Source organism: Chiloscyllium plagiosum, unplaced genomic scaffold (assembly GCF_037043375.1).
Source record: "Chiloscyllium plagiosum isolate Xiang-an unplaced genomic scaffold, Cpla_swu_hap1 HiC_scaffold_11, whole genome shotgun sequence".
In the NCBI taxonomy this organism is placed as follows: Eukaryota; Metazoa; Chordata; class Chondrichthyes; order Orectolobiformes; family Hemiscylliidae; genus Chiloscyllium; species Chiloscyllium plagiosum.
Window position 1 is genome coordinate 55,002,067 of NW_028270149.1, and position 21,811 is coordinate 55,023,877.

The 21,811-nt window shown below is 42.7% G+C and overlaps 1 protein-coding gene across 8 annotated transcripts in view; it reads right to left on the minus strand.

Moving 5' to 3' along the window:
- Positions 1-21,811, minus strand: part of LOC122557205 (Krueppel-like factor 8) — a 188,897-nt gene that overhangs the window by 38,820 nt on the left and 128,266 nt on the right. The window lies entirely within an intron of this gene.

Sequence of the window (21,811 nt, forward strand, 5' to 3'; positions counted from 1 at the left end):
TAGGAAAATGGGAATGTCTGATTCTTTATAAAGTGCGATACCTGAAATGCAACATCAGGCAGGTAGTGGGCACACCACAAATAGAAAACTGACAGAGACAGACATATAGTTAGATAAAATTCAGAGCTGTAGCAGGAACATAATAGTTTACATCAACCAAGGTTTACTGATGAACCATCCTCCAAACAGCCCATATCCCTTTAAACTAAAAACAAAATTTTAATAAATTCTGCTTCAGGCAATCATTTTTTACGTTTAAAATAGAAGACACTTCTTGAAATCCTTGTGTATTCAGCTGGGCCTTAGTATTTATAAATACTGTCTCTTTATTTTTAACACCAAAGAGCCTACTGATAAGGAGGAGCACTCACAGAGCATGATGGTGTAAAAAGTACAGATGGTCACTGAATCCAGTCACTCAATAGATAGTCTCAACTCTGTGAGCTGAATCTCCTCCTCTCTTCAATAGCACTGTCAAAACTCCCTTCTTCTCGAATTGAGAAAATGTATCAGGTAATGTGATACGAATCCATACACGTTTGCAAATTCTGAGTTTTATATCTAATTTTCCACTGGTAAACGAATAGTAAGGACACTATAATTACACTTTATAGTTCCAGCTCTGAAGCTGACACAGTGAATCCCATTGGTTTTGAAACTGTGATCAAGGCATTTAAAGTGTGGACACTATACGATGTACTCTTGGATTCGAAAGAGGAGTCACTGGACCGGAAATGATAAGGTGATTTCTCTCCACAGATGCTGCCAAACCTGCTGAGTTTTTCCATCAGTTTCTGATTTGCAGCATCTGCAGTTCTTTTGGTGTTTTTGTACAAAGTAATATTTATCTGGTAAATAGAGCATAATGGAAATCCATAAGACTATGATGAATCTTGTATCCTTGAATGTTGCGAAGATAGTGTACTGCTGCACAGAGCAGGATAGGAACAATTTCAGATGTGGGGTCGTACAATTAATTAAACTGTTCCTGAGCAGGAAGTGAAAGAAGTTGCTGGAATTCCAATCTCCACGATGGCACAACCATCAGATAAATCATGTGGATTTTCTGATTAATAAATAAATTTTTTAAAAGTCATTTTAGAATTACATCGAGTGAAAAAATATTCCCATTCTACTTCTGTCAGAGCTATCCAATTTGGTTACACATCTCAGTCTCTTCCCTGTGCAGTTAACCATGCAGGTAAGTCCTCTGTAAATTTGCTTTCGCAAATGTTCTACAAAATGTGCTCTGTACCTACTCAACAAGTGCTAAGGCAGTTGGAGGTGGATTTTCTCTGGGATTCTTCCAATTATCCACCACAGCTTGAGACACAAATCCCAGTGCAAACAAAACAATTAAAAATTAAAAAAAGAGATTTAACAATGTTTTCACTTGTGAATTGTGTAACGGTTTCAATTCTATGTAAAGTTATTCTTCCGACTATGTATTTGCCAAAGAGCAGTATGCTGCTGAGTAACAGAAATCGGATTATCATTGATGACATGTAATTCAGCCCGTCACATCGCGCTGGCTTCAAGACAGTGCTTCTGACAGGGTTTAGCTGTTAGACACTGCAATGATGTACATTGTTTCAAGGTACTCTGGTGTAGCTGGTGTACGACAAATGTGAAAACTCAGGAAGGGAAGTCAGTTCATTCTCCACATGAGGAAAATGCAGCTTGACATTAACCCTCTCTTACACAGATCATTTTTATTTTTGAAAAACATGCTCAATGTCCAAGCCTGCAGGATCAAGCATCAGGCAACAAAGATTAGAGAAGGAACATAACACTTAGGAGGTGTAGTAATTGTGAAACAGTCTTTTATCCATAAGTTGTCATATATAAACCAGTACCATGTCCACATAACTTCCAACATCTAATCAATACACGTACAGGACACATAATCACCCTGAAAACTAGCCTCAATTGGTGTCATTTTAGATAAATATCTTGTAAAGAATTAAGATAAAATATCTTTATACGGTACTCTATTTCTCAAATAATCAAAGAGGAAATAGTGTTGAAAGGCAGTGACAGTGCAATCAGGCAACAACTGTTTTCATTTCCCCTTGTGAGGGACTGCCACATCTCTGCCAGTTTATCAGGCTAAGAACAAAAGCAAAACCTTTTGAAATGCCCACTTATTTATCTGAAGTAACATCGACTGCAGCATTACAATTGAAGCAATACATCACAGCACTGATAATTGTTACAACAACCTGGGTTCATACAGCATGTTAAATAAAATTTTTAAATCCTAAGATACTTCAAAAGGTGTGTTTACCAAACAAAATTTGACATTGAGTCCTAAGAAATACGGAGACAAATGACCAAAAGCTTAGTTAACAGTTAGATTTGAGACAGTATCTTAAAGAATAACAGTGAGAAAGAGCAAATATGGAACAAATCCCAGAGCTTAGGGCCCAAGTAGCTGAAAGACCCAAGCACCAAAGATTAAAATTGGAGATGCTGAGGGGACCAGAATTGGTGCAGCATAGATAGCTCAGAGGGTTGTGGAACTGGGCATATTTGCAACAGTAGGAAGGCAAAACCATACTAGAACATGAAACCAAAGACAAATGCTGCATTATGGCAATTATTCCAAACTTGATAGACATATATCCTTAAGATAGATGACATGTGATGTTCCAGTATAAAAGCACCCATCTTGCCTACAGTTTCTCTCTCTCTCTCTGCATTATGCAGTCAGTGTTGGAAGTGTACGTAACATACACTCAGCATATGCAGCATACAGCATATGCATGTGTACGTCTATGATATTGCAGCCTTGCAAATAGTTAGTGTCCTAAATCATTGTCAAAATATCTAACTGAAGGACAACCCAATATCTGTGGTACATGTTGAAGACTAACATCTAGAAAATCACAAACTCAATCATATTTATACTCTGACCAATAAAGGAAAGCATTCTAAATGCCTTCTTCACTATCCTATCTACCTGCAATTCCACTTTCAAGGAGCTATGAACCTGCACTCCAAGGTCTCTTTGTTCAGCAACACTCCCTAGGACCTTACCATTAAGTGTATAAGTCCTGCTAAGATTTGCTTTCCCAAAATGCAGCACCTCGCATTTATCTGAATTAAACTCCATCTGCCACTTCTCAGCCTATTGGCCCATCTGGTCAAAATCCTGTTGTAATCTGAGGTAACCTTCTTCGCTGTCCACTACACCTCCAATTTTGGTGTCATCTGCAAACTTCCTAACTGTACCTCTTATGCTCGCATCCAAATCATATATGTAAATGACAAAAAGAAGAGGACCCAGCACCAATCCTTGTGGCACTTCACTGCTCACAGGCCTCCAAGTCTGAAAAACAACCCTCCACCACTACCCTCTGTCTTCTACCTTTGAGCCAGTTCTGTATCCAAATGGCTAGTTCTCCCTGTATTCCATGAGATCTAACCTTGCTAATCAGTCTCCCATGGGGAACCTTGTCGAATGCCTTACTAAAGTCCATACAGATCAATCTACTGCTCTACCCTCATCAATCTTCTTTGTTACTTCTTCAAAAAACTCAATCAAGTTTGTGAGACATGATTTCCCACGAACAAAGCCATGTTGACTATCCCTCATCAGTCCTTGCCTTTCCAAATACATGTACATCCTGTCCCTCAGGATTCCCTCCAACAACTTGCCCACCACAGAGGTCACGCTCACTGGTCTATAGCTCCCTGGCTTGTCCTTACCGCCCTTCTTAAACAATGGCACCACGTTTGCCAACTCCAGGTCTTCCAGCACCTCACCTGTGACTATCGATGATACAAATATCTCAGCAAGAGGCCCAGCAATCACTTCTCTAGCTTCCCACAGAGTTCTTGGGTACACCTGATCAGGTCCTGGGGATTTATCCACCTTTAACTGTTTCAAGGCATCCAGCACCTCCCTCCTCTGTAATCTTGACATTTTGCAAGATGTCACCATCTATTTCCCTACAGTCTATATCTTCCATATCCTTTTCCACAGTAAATACTGATGCAAAATATTCATTTAGTATCTCCCCCATTTTCTGTGGTTCCACCCAAAGGCCGCCTTGCTGATCTTTGAGGGGCCCTATTCTCTCCCTAGTTACCCTTTTGTCCTTAATGTATTTGTAAAACCCCTTTGGATTCTCCTTAATTCTATTTGCCAAAGCTATCTCATGTCCCCGTTTTGCCCTCCTGATTTTCCTCTTAAGTATATTCCTACTTCCTTTATACTCTAAGGATTCACTCGATCTATCCTGTCTGTACCTGACATATGCTTCCTTCTTTTTCTTAACCAAACCCTCAATTTCTTTAAGGAGAAAGTGAGGTCTGCAGATGCTGGAGATCAGAGATGGAAATGTGTTGCTGGAAAAGCGCAGCAGGTCAGGCAGCATCTAGGGAACAGGAGAATCGACGTTTCCCATTCCTGAAGAAGGGCTAATGCCCGAAACGTCGATCCTCCTGTTCCCTAGATGCTGCCTGACCTGCTGCGCTTTTCCAGCAACACATTTCCACCTCAATTTCTTTAGTCATCCAGCATTCCCTATACCTACCAGCCTTCACTTTCACCCTAACAGGAATATACTTTGTTATCTCATTTCTGAAGGATTCCCATTTTCCAGCCATCCCTTTACCTGCGAAGATCTGCCTCCAATCAGCTTTTGAAAGTTCTTGCCTAATACCGTCAAAATTGGCCTTTCTCCAATTTAGAACTTCAATTTTTAGATCTGATCTAACCTTTTCCATCACTATTTTAAAACAAATAGAATTATGGTTACTGGCCCCAAAGTGCTCCCCGACTGACACCTCAGTCACCTGCCCTGCCTTATTTCCCAACTGTAGGTCACGTTTTGCACCTTCTCTAGTAGGTACATCCACATACTGAATCAGAAAATTGTCTTGTGCGCACTTAACAAATTCCTCTCCATCTAAACCTTTAACACTATGGCAGTCCCAGTCGATGTTTGGAAAGTTAAAATCCCCTACCATGACTACCCTATTATTCTTACAGATAGCTGAGATCTCCTTCCAAGTTTGTGTCTCAATTTCCCTCTGACTACTGGGGGGTCTATAATACAATCCCAATAAGGTGATCATCCCTTTCTTATTTCTCAGTTCCACCCAAATAACTTCCCTGGATGTATTTCCGGGAATATCCTCCCTCAGCAAGGCTGTAATGCTATCCCTTATCAAAAATGCTACTCCCCCTCCTCTCTTGCCTCCCTTTCTATCCTTCCTGCAGCATTTGTATCCTGGAACATTCAGCTGCCAGTCCTGCCCATCCCTGAGCCATGTTTCCGTAATTGCTATGATATCCCACTCCCATGTTCCTAACCATGCCCTGAGTTCATCTGCCTTCCCTGTTAGGCCCCTTGCATTGAAATAAATGCTGTTTATTTTATTAGTCCTACCTTGTCCCTGCCTCTGACTCACTTCTGTTCTAAGCTGTACCCGTCTTAGATCGATCGCTTTCCTCACTATTTTCCTGGGTCCCACCCCCCAACCTTGCTAGTTTAAATCCTTCCAAGCAGTTCTAGCAAATTTCCCTGCCAGTATATTAGTCCCCTTCCAATTTAGGTGCAATCCATCCTTCTTGTACAGGTCACTTCTACCCCAAAAGAGATTCCAATGATCCAAAAGTGTGAATCCTTCTCCCATACACCAGCTCCTCAGCCATGCATTCATCTGCTCTATCCTCCTATTCCTGCCCTCATTAGCTCGTAGCACTGGGGGTAATCCAGATATTATTACCCTTGAGGACCTCCTTTTTAAATCTCTGTAATCTCCCTTCAGATTCTCAATCTCTTCCTTCTAACGTCGTTGGTTCCAAATGTGGACAATGACCTCCTGCTGGCCCCTCTCCCCTGTGAGAACATTCTGCACCCTCTCTGAGACATCCTTGATCCTGGCACCAGGGAAACAACACACCATTTTGATTTTTCTCTGCTGGCCACAGAAACGACTGTCTGTACCTCTGACTACAGAATCCCTGAACACAACTGATCTCTTGGAAGCCGACGTACCACTCGTGGCATTAGAGCCAGTCTCAATACCAGGAACTTGGCTGTTTGTGCTATGTTCCCCTGAGAATCCATCACCCCCTACATTTTCCAAACCAGCATACCTGTTTAAAATGGGTATATTGAGTACAGGAGTTGGGAGGTCATGTTGCGGCTGTACAGTGGTTAGGCCACTGTTGGAATATTGCGTGCAATTCTGGTCTCCTTCCTATTGGAAAGATGTTGTGAAACTTGAAATGGTTCAGAAAAGATTTACAAGAATGTTGCCAGAGTTGGAGGATCTGAACTACAGGGACAGGCTGAACAGGCTGGGCCTGTTTTCCCTGGAGCATCGGAGGCTGAGGGGTGACTTTATAGAGGTTTACAAAATTATGAGGGGCATGGATAGGATAAATAGACAAAGTCTTTTCCCTGGGGTCGGGGAGACCAGAACTCGAGGGCATAGGTTTAGGATGAGAGGGGAAAGATATAAAAGAGACCTAAGGGGCAACGTTTTCACGCAGAGGGTGGTACGTGTATGGAATGAGCTGCCAGAGGATGTGGTGGAGGCTGGTACAATTGCAACATTTAAGAGGCATTTGGATGGGTATATGAATAGGAAGGGTTTGGAGGGATATGGGCCGGGTGCTGGCAGGTGGGACTAGATTGGGTTGGGATATCTGGTCGGCATGGACGGGTTGGACCGAAGGGTCTGTTTCCGTGCTGTACATCTCTATGACTCTATATTGGTAGTAAGTCATGGCGACTAGTTAGTGCCAACAGGTGGAAGCTGAAAGCTGAAAGCTAAACAAAAAAAGTCATAACATTCTGAAAGTTGTGAAAAGTCTTTTTTTCCTAATAGACATCCAATCTGTCCAAGTTCACAGCTGATAAATAAGACTAAAGACTACAAACCTATACTGAAGCACATAGAGACAAGGGGAGTTCTCCACCTCTTCAGCTCTCTCTTTCTTTCTCTCTCTCTCTCTCTCTCTCAAAGAATAAAAGCATAAGAGGCTAGTGGTGATCCAATTTAAATCCAATTTCCTTCCTGTCAGGCAGGAAGGAAAGGGTCGTGCGAGGGAGCCGTGGTTTAATAAGGAATTGGAATCCCTTGTTAAATGGAAGAGGGCGGCCTATCTCAAGATGAGACGTGAAGGTTCAATTGGGGCGATTGAGAGTTATAGGGTAGCCAGGAAGGACCTGAAGAGAGAGCTAAAAGCAGCAAGGAGGGGACATGAAAGGTCCTTAGTAGATAGGATTAGGGAAAACCCTAAGGCTTTCTATAGGTATGTTAGGAATAAAAGAATGACTAGGGTAGGAATAGGTCCAGTCAAGGATAGTAGGGGGAAGTTGCGTGTGGAGGCGGAGGAGATTGGGGAGACACTGAATGAATACTTTTCTTCAGTATTCACTCAGGAACAGGGCATTGTTGTCGAAGAGAATACTGAGGCACAAATAAGTAGAATGGATGGCTTTGAGGTATGTAGAGAAGAGGTGTTGGAAATTCTGGAAAGGGTGAAAATAGATAAGTCCCCTGGGCCTGATGGCATTTATCCTAGGATTCTCTGGGAAGCAAGGGAGGAGATTGCAGAGCCATTGGCCTTGATTTTTATGTCCTCTTTGTCTACAGGAGTAGTGCCAGAAGACTGGAGGATAGCAAATGTGGTTCCCTTGTTCAAAAAGGGGAGTAGGGATAGCCCTAGTAACTATAGGCCGGTGAGTCTCACTTCTGTTGTGGGCAAAGTCTTAGAGAGAATTGTAAGGGATAGGATTTATGCACATCTAGATAGGAATAATGTGATCAAGGATAGTCAGCATGGTTTTGTGAAGGGCAAGTCGTGCCTCACAAACCTTATTGAATTCTTTGAAAAGGTGACGAAGGAGGTTGATGAGGGGAAAGCGGTAGATGTGGTATATATGGATTTTAGTAAGGCGTTTGATAAGGTTCCCCATGGTAGGCTACTGCAGAAAATACGGAGATATGGCATTGAGGGTGAGTTGGAGGTTTGGATTAGGAATTGGCTGGATGGAAGAAGACAGAGGGTAGTAGTTGATGGCAAAGTTTCTTCATGGAGTGCCGTCACTAGCGGTGTTCCGCAAGGATCTGTTTTGGGACCATTGCTGTTTGTCATTTTTATAAATGACCTGGAAGAGGGGTTAGAAGGTTGGGTGAGCAAGTTTGCGGATGATACGAAAGTCGGAGGAGTTGTTGACAGTGAGGAAGCATGTGGCAGGTTACAGCAGGATATAGAGAAGCAGCAGAGCTGGGCAGAAAGGTGGCAGATGGAATTCAATGTAGCTAAGTGCGAGGTGATTCACTTTGGGAAGAATAACAAAAAGATGGGGTACTGGGCTAATGGTCGGATACTTGGTAGTGTGGATGAGCAGAGGGATCTTGGTGTCCATGTACACAGATCTCTGAAAGTTGCCACCCAGGTAAATAGTGCGGTGAGGAAGGCATATGGCGTACTGGCTTTTATTGGTAGAGGAATTGAGTTCCGGAGTCCTGAGGTCATGATGCAGTTGTATAATACTCTGGTACGGCCGCATCTGGAATATTGTGTGCAGTTTTGGTCGCCATACTATAGGAAGGATGTGGAGGCATTGGAACGGGTGCAGAGGAGGTTTACCAGGATGTTGCCTGGTATGGAAGGAAAATCGTATGAGGAAAGACTGAGGCACTTGGGGCTGTTTTCACTAGAGAAAAGAAGGTTTAGGGGTGACTTGATTGAGGTGTACAAGATGATTAGGGGGTTAGATAGGGTCGACAGTATGAACCCTTTCCCGCGTATTGAGTCGGGTATTACAAGGGGGCATAGCTTTAAATTAAGGGGGGGTAGATATAGGACTGATGTTAGGGGTAGGTTCTTCACTCAGCGAGTCGTTAGTTCATGGAATGCCCTGCCAGTAACAGTGGTGGACTCTCCCTCTTTATGGGCATTTAAGAGGGCATTGGATAGGTATATGGAGGATAGTGGGTTAGTGTAGTTTAGGTGGGCTTGGATCGGCGCAACATCGAGGGCCCAAGGGCCTGTACTGCGCTGTATTCTTCTATGTTCTATGTTCTAAAACAGTTATTACAAGTGCTAAAAGGATCAACCTGGCCTATGTAAATCATTCATTGGGGAAAAAAAATTACATTAAAATGGCTTACCTGCGTCCAGATGGCGTTCAAGTCTATGATTCGCTTTTCCCAAAATGAGCACAAAACCTTCAAAAAAAACCTGTATCGCACTTTTTTTTTTGACATAAATGCCATCTGTAGGCAAAATCATGCTAACACAAACCTGAAATTCGTAAAGGGGCAGCAGCATATATTTTAGAAAAGAGAACAAACAAAAACTTAGAAAAGCACTGTACTACAACAGATTCTTACATTGGCATTTTAAAGAGCAAACAGATGGAAAGGAAGCACAAAAGCATGTTGATGGAATGCCAATCACTGTCAGTTATTTGAGTTATTTCAAGGAAACAAAGTCGTAGATCAGTGGTCAGCTGACAAAGAATGCCAGGCAGCAGAACTCCTTCTTACATTGGGCACTTAGGGTTGAGGAGAATAAAATTCTCCATTACATCTGCTGATAACCACAAATATCACTGATACCACTCTTCAGAAGAACAGCTTACTGTTTGAGGCAATCAATTAATTCATAGGCAGATGTTGATGCAAAGGTGCAGAATGTGATTCTGTTAAAGCTAATTTAGCTGAAAGGCAGATGGAAGTAGTCATGCTTCAACACCCATCAAATCTTTTTGGAAGACATTTCTGCACAAACACAAAGAAGAATCAATGCTGTGCTAAACAAAAGTTGGAATATGGAAGAAAAGTTACTGGCCAGTAGCTTCGGCAAGTGCTTAACTTTGGAACAATTACTGTAGCCATCAATGAGGATGACAGTCTCACCCAAGTCAGTGTACAGTATCAAAGAACATAACTTGAATATGTCAAAGAGGCTAAAAATATAGAAGAAATCCAATCAATCATTCACAGAAACTGAAGCTACAACACAATGGTCCAACAGTAGAGTGTGAAGAGGCTCAAGCAAGGAACACTGTGCCACCGTGGGCGGCACGGTAGCACAGCAGTTAGCACTGCTGCCTCACAGCGCCAGAGACCCGGGTTCAATTCCCGCCTCAGGCGACTGACTGTCTGGAGTTTGCACATTCTCCCAGTGTCTGCGTGGGTTTCCTCCGGGTGCTCCGGTTTCCTCCCACAGTCCAAAAATGTGCAGGTCAGGTGAATTGGCCATGCTAAATTGCCCGTAGTGTGAGGTGCAGGGGTAAATGTAGGGGAATGGGTCTGGGTGGGTTGCGCTTCGGCGGGTCGGTGTGGACTTGTTGGGCCGAAGGGCCTGTTTCCACACTGTAAAGTAATCTAATCTAATCTAAAAAGACAAAGAAGCTTCAAACATTCTGTCCATGCCACATTTCAACAAAGCTAAACTAGTAACTGCATCCTTATTCAGACAGTACATGTGATCAATTGACATACTGTATAAATGTTATTAGAATAATTGAAGCCTTTACCCTGATCTAAGTGATATACCCTGAAAGGAATGAACCACAAGGTTGTTATGCCAAGATCGAGGCTGATGCAATTGCAAATATCATCCCTTTATGCATTACAGATGTACACAGAATTGGCACTGCATGGCGAAGTCCACACAAAATAAGCTGCTTCCAAAGAGTCCGATATAATTGTGAGGCAGTGGCAATATCACTGGACAATGAATGAGGGATTCAAGGTACCACAGTTCTGGGGACATGGGTTTGAAACAAACCGTGCCAGATGGCGAAATTTAATTTCAATGAAAACCTGGAATTGAAAAGTTAGCTGAAGGCAGTGATGTAATCATTGATCATTATAAAAACCCATCTGGTTTAATAATGTTTAGGGAAGGAAATCTGTTGTTCCTATCTGGCCTGGCCAACATATGACTCCAAATCCACAGTAATGTGGTTGACTCTTGTGTCTCTGAAATGGCCTAGCAAGCCATTCAGCTCCAAGGCTTGGAGATGGGCTATAAATGTTGGGCTTGCCAGCAAAGCCCACTTCCCACAAACAAATTAAAAAGAAATCCCATACATAGCCGTTATTTGTCATAACTGCTAGATTCTCGAAACAGATGTGAAACAAATTTGTATAATAGAAACAGATTAATCTTATACATTCTAGCAGCATGAATCTATTTATTATTTCAATCCATGAGTTAGCAAACACACCAGGTCACAAGAGAGTCTATCCATCACCTGACTAATGTTAATCCTGATCAGTTTGAATGCAACTTTAATGAAAAATGCAGTTTATATCTGAAAAATGATGACTATCTCAGCATTAACTCTCCTTTTAAAGTGCAACATTCACGTTCAAGAAATGGTCAAAATGAAATTGTATTCCATGATCCAAAGCAGCAGCACCCAGGAATTCAAGCGTCATTTCAATTGGTGCTGCTTCATTATTGTTTTGAAGAATAACAGCACTATACATGAATGCTTAGATCCAAGATGATTGAAGACAGCACGAAAAAAATTCCTATACTGGACAAACTTTATCCCATGATCAAGGTGACAAGTACTTTCCCATGCATACTGCGAAGAATGAATATCGGTCTGTGCACCTTTCCTGAAATTATAGGAATGACTACTTTTTGATAGATACAGTTTCCTCAGATTACTGTGTGGATTATCCATCAGCTAGGACATATTCCAACAATATATTGACTGTATCAGTGAGAATCTAATAGGTTATTTTGGTTTCACTGATGGCATCACAGTTCTTAGAAGATTAAAACATTAACATGACATAAAGCACCATCAGTTCATGGCATCAGCAAGCAAACATGTCTTCTTTTCAATGATAGAGCAGTGTCAAATCAATATGAATCAAATAAATTTCTTTAAATCTACTCTTAAAAATATTTTATCTTACCAAAATAGAATACTTATCGGAGGTACACTTATACCACAAGACTAAAAAAGTTGTCTCCATTTCTTTAACTTTTTAGCTCTATATGTTCTTAATCCTCTCTGCAAAAACACACTATGCAAGGCAGAAAGATCACCAGCACATTTTTAAATCTCTCATCACATGCCCCACCACGCAGTAAATGTGTACTTCAATATTGTTGATCTTCCCAATTCATTACATTCAAAAAGATGCATTTCAGAAAGGCTTCAGAGCATGTCTACTAAACAATCACAAGCCTATTGTCCTTCGGCCAGTTCAGGCTCATTATACAAACATATAAAGAGAAACTCTTGTTCTACATTTCAGAATACAACAGTTTCATACATCCACATTCAGCAAGCATTTCATCATTGAGACCACAAGCTGTTCGAAATTATCTGAAAACCTCTTACTAGTGCACCTCCATTACCACCACACCTATTTGTGAAAATCCAAGGGTACTATTTAGAAGAACAATACAAGCAATGTTCCTAAATGACCATCTCTGATCCTCTTAGCTGACTTACAAACCCCACTAAGAAAAAAATAAATTCCATTAAATCTATTGAAACTGAACTAGAGAGTAATTTTAACATTTGAAGCCAAACAAAATAGATTCAGAAGGTGACGACCAGCCACAGCAACTCAAGTAAATTATCAGCAACAGCTGACTTGAATGCACCTAACAGATTGCAGACGATAAGAACATAAGAACTAGGAGCTAGAGTAGGCAATTCTAGGAGCCTGTTCTGCCATTTGATACGGTCATGGCTGATCTCAGCTCGGTCTCATATCCACTTTCCTGCCAGCTCTCCATAATCCTTCAACCCATTACTAATTAAAAATCTGTCTATATCCTCCTTAAATTTACACCATGTCCCAGCATCCACCACACACACTGAGGTTATGACTTCATAATCCATTGAGAGAAGTAGCTTCTCCTCATTTGTTTTACACCTGCTACTCCTTTTTCTAAAAGCACAACTGCTCATTGTAGCTTGCCCCATATGAAGAAACATCCTCTGGCTACTTTGTCAATCACCTTTCACATTTTATACATCTCAGTTAGATCTCCTTTCACTCAAACTCTACAGAGTACATTCACTCTGGTCATTCGGAGACAAGCAAGGACTTTCCCAGAATGTCATCTTCATCTGTAAACAAATCATAATTCTGCAAGCTTACAACATAATTATACCATATACACATATGTTACATTGGTGCAGAATCCACATATTGGACTGGAATAAATAAGGACATGGATCAACTAATCAAACTGCGTGAAGCATGTCAATTCCATCAACCTCCACAATCAAGATAAACTTTTCATCCACATGACATTCATTCTGAGACATAATACAAGATTGAAACTAATTGTTTCCATCACCAGGGTGTAACATACACCATCAGTAAGCACAAAACCCAAACTTCATCTTAAGTCAGAGGTTTGGGAGTTGTGTAAATCATTAGTTTTGTAAAGAAGTTTCAAGACAAACTGAGTCAGAAGAACCCGATTAACTGGTGCGGCTTACACAGTCTAACAAATACAAAACCACACATTAACAAGAATTTTTCAAAAGATTGATTAGGAGTAAATGCAGGTCACCAAGCACGACGATAATGAAGTGATCAGGATTTGGACAGACTAATAGCAAGTTCGCCGAGTTTAGAGTTTTGAATGAGCGTGTTCAGAGATGGAAACCTGACAGACTCACCAGGAAGCACTGGAATAGCTGTGTTCAGAGATGACAAAGGCATAGATGAAGATTTGAAAAAACAGATGGGCTGAGGCAAGAGCAGAGACAAGCTATGTTATCAGAATGAAATTTGGCCAGTGACACTGGGTATTTTTAGTGTACAAGTTACTCTTTAATCTAAAAGTTAAATGACATTCAGCTCATAGAGTCAGAGATGTACAGCATGGAAACAGACCCTTCGGTCCAACCCGTCCATGCCGACCAGATATCCCAACCCAATCTAGTCCCACTTACCAGCACCTGGCCCATATCCCTCCAAACCCTTCCTATTCATATACCCATCCAAATGCCTCTTAAATGTTGCAATTGTACCAGCCTCCGCCACATCCTCTGGCAGCTCATTCCATACACGTACCACCCTCTGCGTGAACAAGTTGCCCCTTAGGTCTCTTTTATATCTTTCCCCTCTCACCCTAAACCTATGCCCTCTAGTTCTGGTCTCCCCGACCCCAGGGAAAAGACTTTGACTATTTATCCTATGCCCCTCAATTTTGTAAACCTCTACAAGGTCACCCCTCAGCCTCCGACGCTCCAGGGAAAACAGGCCCAGTCTGTTCAGCCTCTCCCTGTAGCTCAGATCCTCCAACCCTGGCAACATCCTTGTAAATCCTTTCTGAACCCTTTCAAGTTTCACAATAGGTCTTCAAACATAGCAGGCTGTGCCTCATTTTCTTGCAGCTCCAAAAAATGTTTCAACATCCCCCATTCTTTCACCATGATTCCCTGACTGTGTTGACTGATTCTGGTAGAAATGTGGTTTTAATACCAATTCTGCAGCAGTGTAATACTTTAACTTAAGAATGGCAGTATAACCCAGTCAGATGATCATCTCACACCTCCATTTCTATGCATTGGAAGAAATTCAACTCCCCTGTAAAAATCAGGTTTAATAGTGTTGATGGGGTTTGTCACATGCCAAATGTAGTACAAATGGTCAAGAAAAAGATGGAAGCATATGTCAAGTATAAACAGCAGGGAGTGAGTGATACCCAAAAGAGTATAAAGGCAGTAGGAGTATACTTAAGAGGGAAGTCAAGATGGCAAACCACGAGATAGCTTTGCCAAATATGGTTAAGGAGAATCCAAAAGGGATTCTGCAAATACATTAAGGACAAAAGAGTAACAAGGAAGAGAACAGGACCCCTTAAAGAACAGCAAGGCAGCCTCTGTGTGGAACCGCAGGAGATGGGGGAAGATATTAAATAAGTATTTTGCCTCAGTGTTTACTGTACAGAAGGTTATGGAAGATGGAGAACATTTGAAAATAAATAGCAACATCTTGAAAAAATGTCCATATTACAGAGGTGGTGGTGCTGGATGTCTTAAAACGCATAAAAATGGATAAATTCCAACTTTATAAAGGAATAAAGGACCTGATCAAGTGTAATGTAGGGAAGTGAATGGTGGGCCCCCAGCTGAAGTATTTCTATCATCAATAGACAGAGGTAAGGTGCTAGAAGTCTGAAGATTGGCTAATCTGGTGCCACTATTTAAGAAAGGTGGTAAGGAAAAGCCAGGGAACTATAGACCGGTGAGCCGGATGTCAGTGGTGGGTCAGCTGTTGGAGGGAATCCCGAGGAACTGGATTTACAAGTATTTGGAAAGGTAAGGATTAATTCGGGATAGTCAACATGGCTTAGAGTGTGGGAAATTGTGACTCACTAACTTTATTACAACTTAAAAAAAATGCAAGAAAGAGGATTGATGAGGGCAGAGCAGTGGACGTGATCATGTGGATTTCAGTAAGGCGTTCAACAAGGTAGAGTGGTTAGCAAGGTTAGATCCATGGAATACAGGGAGAACTAACCAGTTGGATATAAAACTGCATCGAAGGTAGAAGACAGAGGGTGGTGGTGGAGAGTTGCCTTTCATACTGGAAGCCCATGACTTGTAAGTGATTTGGATGTAAAAATAGGAGGTATGGCTGGTAAGTTCATAGGTGACATGAAAATTGGAGGTGAAGTGGACAGTGAAGAAGGTTACCTCAAGAGTACAATAGGACCTTGATCAGATGGGCCAATTGGCTGGAGGAGTGGCAGATGGAGTTTAGTTTAGATAAATGTGAGGTGCTGCATTTGGAAAGGCAAATCAGGGCAGGACTTATACACCTAATGATAAAAGTCCTGGTGAATGTTGCTGAACAAAGAGACTTTGGAGTGCAGGTGCATTGTTCCTTGAAAGCAGAGTCGCAGGTAGATAGGATAGTGAAGACGACATTTGATATGCTTTCCTTTGTTGATCAGTGCATTGATGTTAGGAGTTGGAAGGTCATGTTGTGGCTATACAGGACATCGAATAGACCACTTTTGGAATATTGTGTTCAATTCTGATCTCCCTCATTTACAAAGGATGCTGTGAAATTTGAAAGGGATTAGGAAAGATTTACAAGGATGTTGCCAGGGTTGAAGCATTAAGGAGAGGCTCAAGAGGCTGTGGCTATTTCCCTGGAGGGTCGGAGACTGAGGTTTATAAAATCACGAGGGGCATGGATGGGGTAAATAGACAAGGTCTTTTCCCCAGGATTGAGAGAGTCCAAAACTAGAGGGCATAGGTTTAAGGTGAGAGGGCAAAGATTTAAAAGGGACCTAAGGGACACCTTTTTCACACAAACGGTGAGGCGCATATGGAATGAGCTGCCTGGGGAAATGGTGGAAGCTGGTATAATTACAACACATAAAAGACATCTGGATGGGTATATGAATAGCAGGGTTTTAAGAGGGATATGGGCCAAATGCTCAAATGGCACTAGATCAATTAGGATATTTAGGCATGGACGAGTGGACCCATGGGTCTGTTGCCATGCTGTACATCGCTACAATTCTAAAGGCTGTCATTGTTATACATCATAGCAGCAGGTTGGCTGATTAAAACCAATTGCGATAAGTCGGTGTAAAGTGCACATCTAAATGTTAAATGTTATGAGGGTTTATGACTTTGTCATTCTTATTGGCAGAGAGTTCCAAGTCCCCACCTCCTCGAGTCAAAATTTTTTCTTCAAATCTTCTCTAAACCTCTGCCCTTACCTTAAAAAGATATGTTCCTGGTCATTGGTCCCTTCACCAAAGGTAAAAGTTCCCATCTGGCCGCGCCCATCAATTTTATATATCGCAATCATACCACAAGAAAAACAACTCCAGTCCCAATCTCCCTTCATAACTAAAACTCCTGAGTCTGGACAATATCCGGTAAATTATATAACAAAATTTAACACAAACAAAGAAAGAGATATTGCTCCAAATGATCGAATGTTTCAAAGAGGCAGGTTTTCAGGATTGCCTTCAGGAAGACAGACCAGTAGGAGGTGGGCAGCTTTACAGAGGGAATTCCAAAGGTAAGGACATCAACAGCTGGAGGAATGACCACAAATAGTAAAGTGATTCAAATCAGAGATACATAAACAGAATCAAAGGCATGGAGATACCTCGGTGAGATTTGGCAGTGCTTAACTGGGAAACAATATAGATTAGAAAGCACAGGAACGAGAACGTAAGAAATAGAAGCAGGACCAGGCCATCTGGTCCATCAAGCCATAGTCATGGCTGATCTTTTCATAAACGCAGCTGCATTTACCTGTCAGCTTACCATAACCCTTAATTGCTTTACTGTTCAAAAATCTACCTTTGCCTTAAAAACATTCTACAAGGCAGCCTCAACTGCTGCACTGGGCCAGGAATTCCACAGATGCACACATCTTTGGGTGAAGAAGTTCCTCCTCAATATGGTCCAAAATCTGTTCCCCCTTATTTTGAGGCTATGCCCTTAATTCTAGTTTCTCCCACCAGTGGAAACAACCTCCCTACTCCTATCTTATCTACACCCTTCAATTTTCGTTGATGATGGGTAAATGGATCTTGGTATAAATTAGGTTGAAGTTTTTGATGAACATGTTTACAAAGCATCGAAGCCTGTTTAGGTGTAAGTTCAAACTGTTAAGAAATAATGGATGAGGACTTCTACAGAAAGTAAGCTAAATAGTCTGATGACATTGTGGAAATGGGTATGGTTGGTTTTAGAGATGATATAGATGAATGGCTGGAAGCTCAAGGTTAAATAAGGCATCCAGGTAATGACCAGTCTGATTCTGTCTCAAACAGTTTCCAGAGAGAGTGACGGGGTCAGTAACTAAGGAATGAGGTCCTCATCCATTCCCAATGCCTTCCTACACCTTTAAAGCACCTCCCATGAAATCACAGAAGGTGTAACAACTTCCTGTTTACTTTCTCCCTCACTGTCCAAGGTTCCAGACACCTTCCAGGTGAAGCAGCTATTTAAGCAGCTTTACTCAATCTAGTCTACTGTATTCACTGCTCACAATGTCTACATTGGGAAGATAAAACACATACTGGGCAATTGCTTTGCAGAACACCTATAATCTGTCTGTAAAAATTAGATTAGATTCCCTGCAGTGCGTAAACAAGCCATTCGGCCTGACAAGACAACACCGACCCTCCGAAGAGCAACCCACCCAGATACACCTCCCTCTGACTAATGCACCTAACACTATGGGCAATTTAACATTGCCCATTTACCTGGCCTGCACATCTTTGTGACTGTGGGAGGAAACCAGAGCACCTGGAGGAAACCCACACTGACGCAGGGAGAATGTGCAAACTTCACACAGACAGTCGCCCGAGGCTGGATTCGAACCTGGGACCCTATTACTGTGAGGCAGCAGTGCTAACCACTGCGCCAGAGTGCCACCCATTATGGCTAATAAAAATGACCTTGAGTTTCCAGTGCCTTACCACTTCAACACACAATCATAATTCCTGGCCAACTGGCTTACTGCAGTGCTCCAGTGAGACTCAGGGCAAGCTGGAAGAATAGCTTCTTACTTTCTCCTTGGGAACACCGCAGACCTTCAGGACTCGATATGGAGTTCAATATTCTTAGGGCCTGAACACCTCCAACCATATCCTTTACTCAGCCCCAGACCTTGTCATGATATGGGCTATTTTCATCACATTTTCACCCATTAACAGTCCACATTAGAATCTTTATTTTCCCTCTACTACACCATTATGCACTCCTTTATCTGCTCAATTGCTGTTCATTCTGCCAGAGCTTCACCTCCACCTATTATTTACTCCTTCCCCTCTCCCTCCTTCCATACCACTCACCAACCTTCAGCCTATATCCAAAAACGCACAACCCAGATGGCCTCCTTCTTCAAGGACCGCAATTTCCCCCCCGACGTGGTCGACGATGCCCTCCACCGCATCTCTTCCACTTCCCGCTCCTCCGCCCTTGAGCCCCGCCCCTCCAACCGCCACCAGGACAGAACCCCACTGGTCCTCACCTACCACCCCACCAATCTCCATGTACAGCGCATCATCCGCCGTCATTTCCGCTACCTTCAAACGGACCCCACCACCAAGGATATATTTCCCTCCCCTCCCCTATCAGCATTCCGTAAACACCACTCCCTCCGTGACTCCCTCGTCAGATCCACTCCCCCCACCAACCCAACCTCCACTCCCGGCACCTTCCCCTGCAACCGCAGGAGGTGCAAGACTTGCGCCCACACCTCCCCCCTCACCTCCCTCCAAGGCCCCAAAGGAAACTTCCATATCCGCCACAGATTCACCTGCACCTCCACACACATCATCTATTGCATCCTCTGCACCCGATGTGGCCTCCTCTATATTGGGGAGACAGGCCGGCTACTTGCGGAGCGTTTCAGAGAACACCTCTGGGACACCCGGACCAACCAACCCAACCAACCTGTGGCTCAACATTTCAATTCCCCCTCCCACTCCACCAAGGATATGCAGGTCTTTGGACTCCTCCATCGTCAGACCACAACAAAATGACGGTTGGAGGAAGAACGCCTCATCTTCCGCCTAGGAACCCTCCAACCACAAGGGATGAACTCGGATTTCACCAGTTTCCTCTTTTCCCCTCACCCCACCCTGTCTCAGTCAAATCCATCGAATTCAGCACCGCCTTCCTAACCTGCAATCTTCTTCCCGACCTCTCCGCCCCCACCCCAGTCTGACCTATCACCCTCACCTTGACTTCTTTCCACCTATCACATTTCCGACGCCCCTCCCCCAAGTCCCTCCTCCCTACCTTTTATCTTAGCCTGCTGGACACACTTTCCTCATTCCTTATGCCCGAAACGTCGATTCTCCTGTTCCCTGGATGCTGCCTGACCTGCTGCGCTTTTCCAGCAACACATTTCCAGCTTCAGCCTATATACCACCTTTCTCTAGCTACAATCTCTAGCTAGATGAAGGGTTACTGGACTTAAAACATTGACTCTGCTTTCTCTCCACAGATGCTGCCAGACCTGTTGAAGAGTAGTTTATCTTTGTCACAGTTACATATGATGATATTTGTGACTTGGATATGAACCTTTTCAGTACTGAGCAGGGGATAGACATCTATTTAGAGGGATTCAAACACAGAGCTTTAGGAAAAAGATTAGCTGAGATTTAAGAGGCAGCAACATATTCAAGGATTTTGAAGAGGAAATAGAGCTTTAGACAGAATAGGAATTTGCGAAGACAGAGGAATCAAGTGTTTGTCTGTAGAAAGCAGTGACAGTTACAGACTTAAAAAGGACTGAAGGAGAGAGGACGATGAAAACATCAGCTAAGAGCTAAGGAAGGAAGGTTGGGTGGTCAGGTGTTTAGTGAGAATAGCCAAGTTTTCCTTCCTCATACACCTTTACGAAGAGAGAAACAAAAGGAAGAGGTAAGTTCAGAGTTAGTATAGGAGAGAGCCTTAGAGGAAGTTTAAGCCTGTGGATTTGAGGAAGTGAGCAGAGGAAGTCAGGGGTATCCAACAGCACAATGTACCGCACAGTTATTTCTGCCCAAAAGTTAAATTTTCTTAAAACATTAACTTTCATAGTAACTGACAAACTACAAATTATAACAAAACCTCTATCAACTGCTGTTTTACCTATTATCACCTTAAAAAAAACTTAGTCAAATTAACACATTGTTATCTGAAAGTAGGGTTTAGTCCATACAATCATCTTGCGTAAAATGTTTATCAGAAATTGGCTAAGTGCTAATGCTGGCAAGTTTCATGAGGGTTTCTCTTCCTGAACTCTAATGAGATTTCTCATACGTTCTCTAAAACCGGTTTATTAGTCATTCACTGTGCATCTACAGTACTCCGCTTGTCCCATCTTCCCTTTAGCCAAAGCCAGACGTAGACACCATTACCAGCACTTCCCAGGATTCCTGGCATCAACATCAATCCTAGCCATGTCCCAGGTCAGGCTCTGCCAGCCCTCAGTCACCCTTCATTATGCATATACTAGGAGAGAAATCCAAATGAAATGCTTCTCAGGGCTCAATGCAATGAAATGTCATGCAAAGTGCACATTCATAAATGCCCCACCGGTGTTTAGCAACCAAGCTACATAGGTTACCTATCCTTAGCCTCAAACCATGTTAGATGCCTGTCTAAGGAAGTTCTTCTTTTCCTCACAATGTCCAATGTACACTTCAGCTTAATTATGCCAACCATGGTGCACCCCCGATCCCCACTGAAATCAGGGTGATTATGATGGTCAAAAACACCACAGCCCCCACTTTCTACAGTAACCCATGTCTTCCAATACATTATTGCCCCCATCCTGATTTGCTCTGTTTCCCCTTCACAACTGATGTCTCCTCAGCATCCCAGCATGATGCCTCCAATCTTCACATCTTACCTTGCCAACTTCCTTACCACAATAGTGGCCCCTGATGGCTTCCCTTGACATTCATTGAGCTAACTCCAGGACTGAGGACTGACCATGGCCCTCCCCCTGAGTAACATGAATGGACACTCCTGGCTGATACTGGTATGTAGATCCCTGACTGAATCACTGGGAATCCATGACTGGTTACACTGGATATGCAGGACTTACTGTAGCCCACTCTGCACACTGAAGGTACAGAAGAAAGGCTGAAGGGCTCTGACCACCCCAAGCAGCCGACTGATAGTCCAGAGGCTTGGACACTGTCATTGGATAATGAATTACTGTACCAAGGGCCTCTGACCGAAGGCCTCATCCTTGATTTGATGGAGGACTACTCCCCAGAGACTTTGAGACATGGTAATTTGGTTCAAGCATATGCTGTGTGTTTGCTGTGTAAACTGCTGGAAGTGCGAGA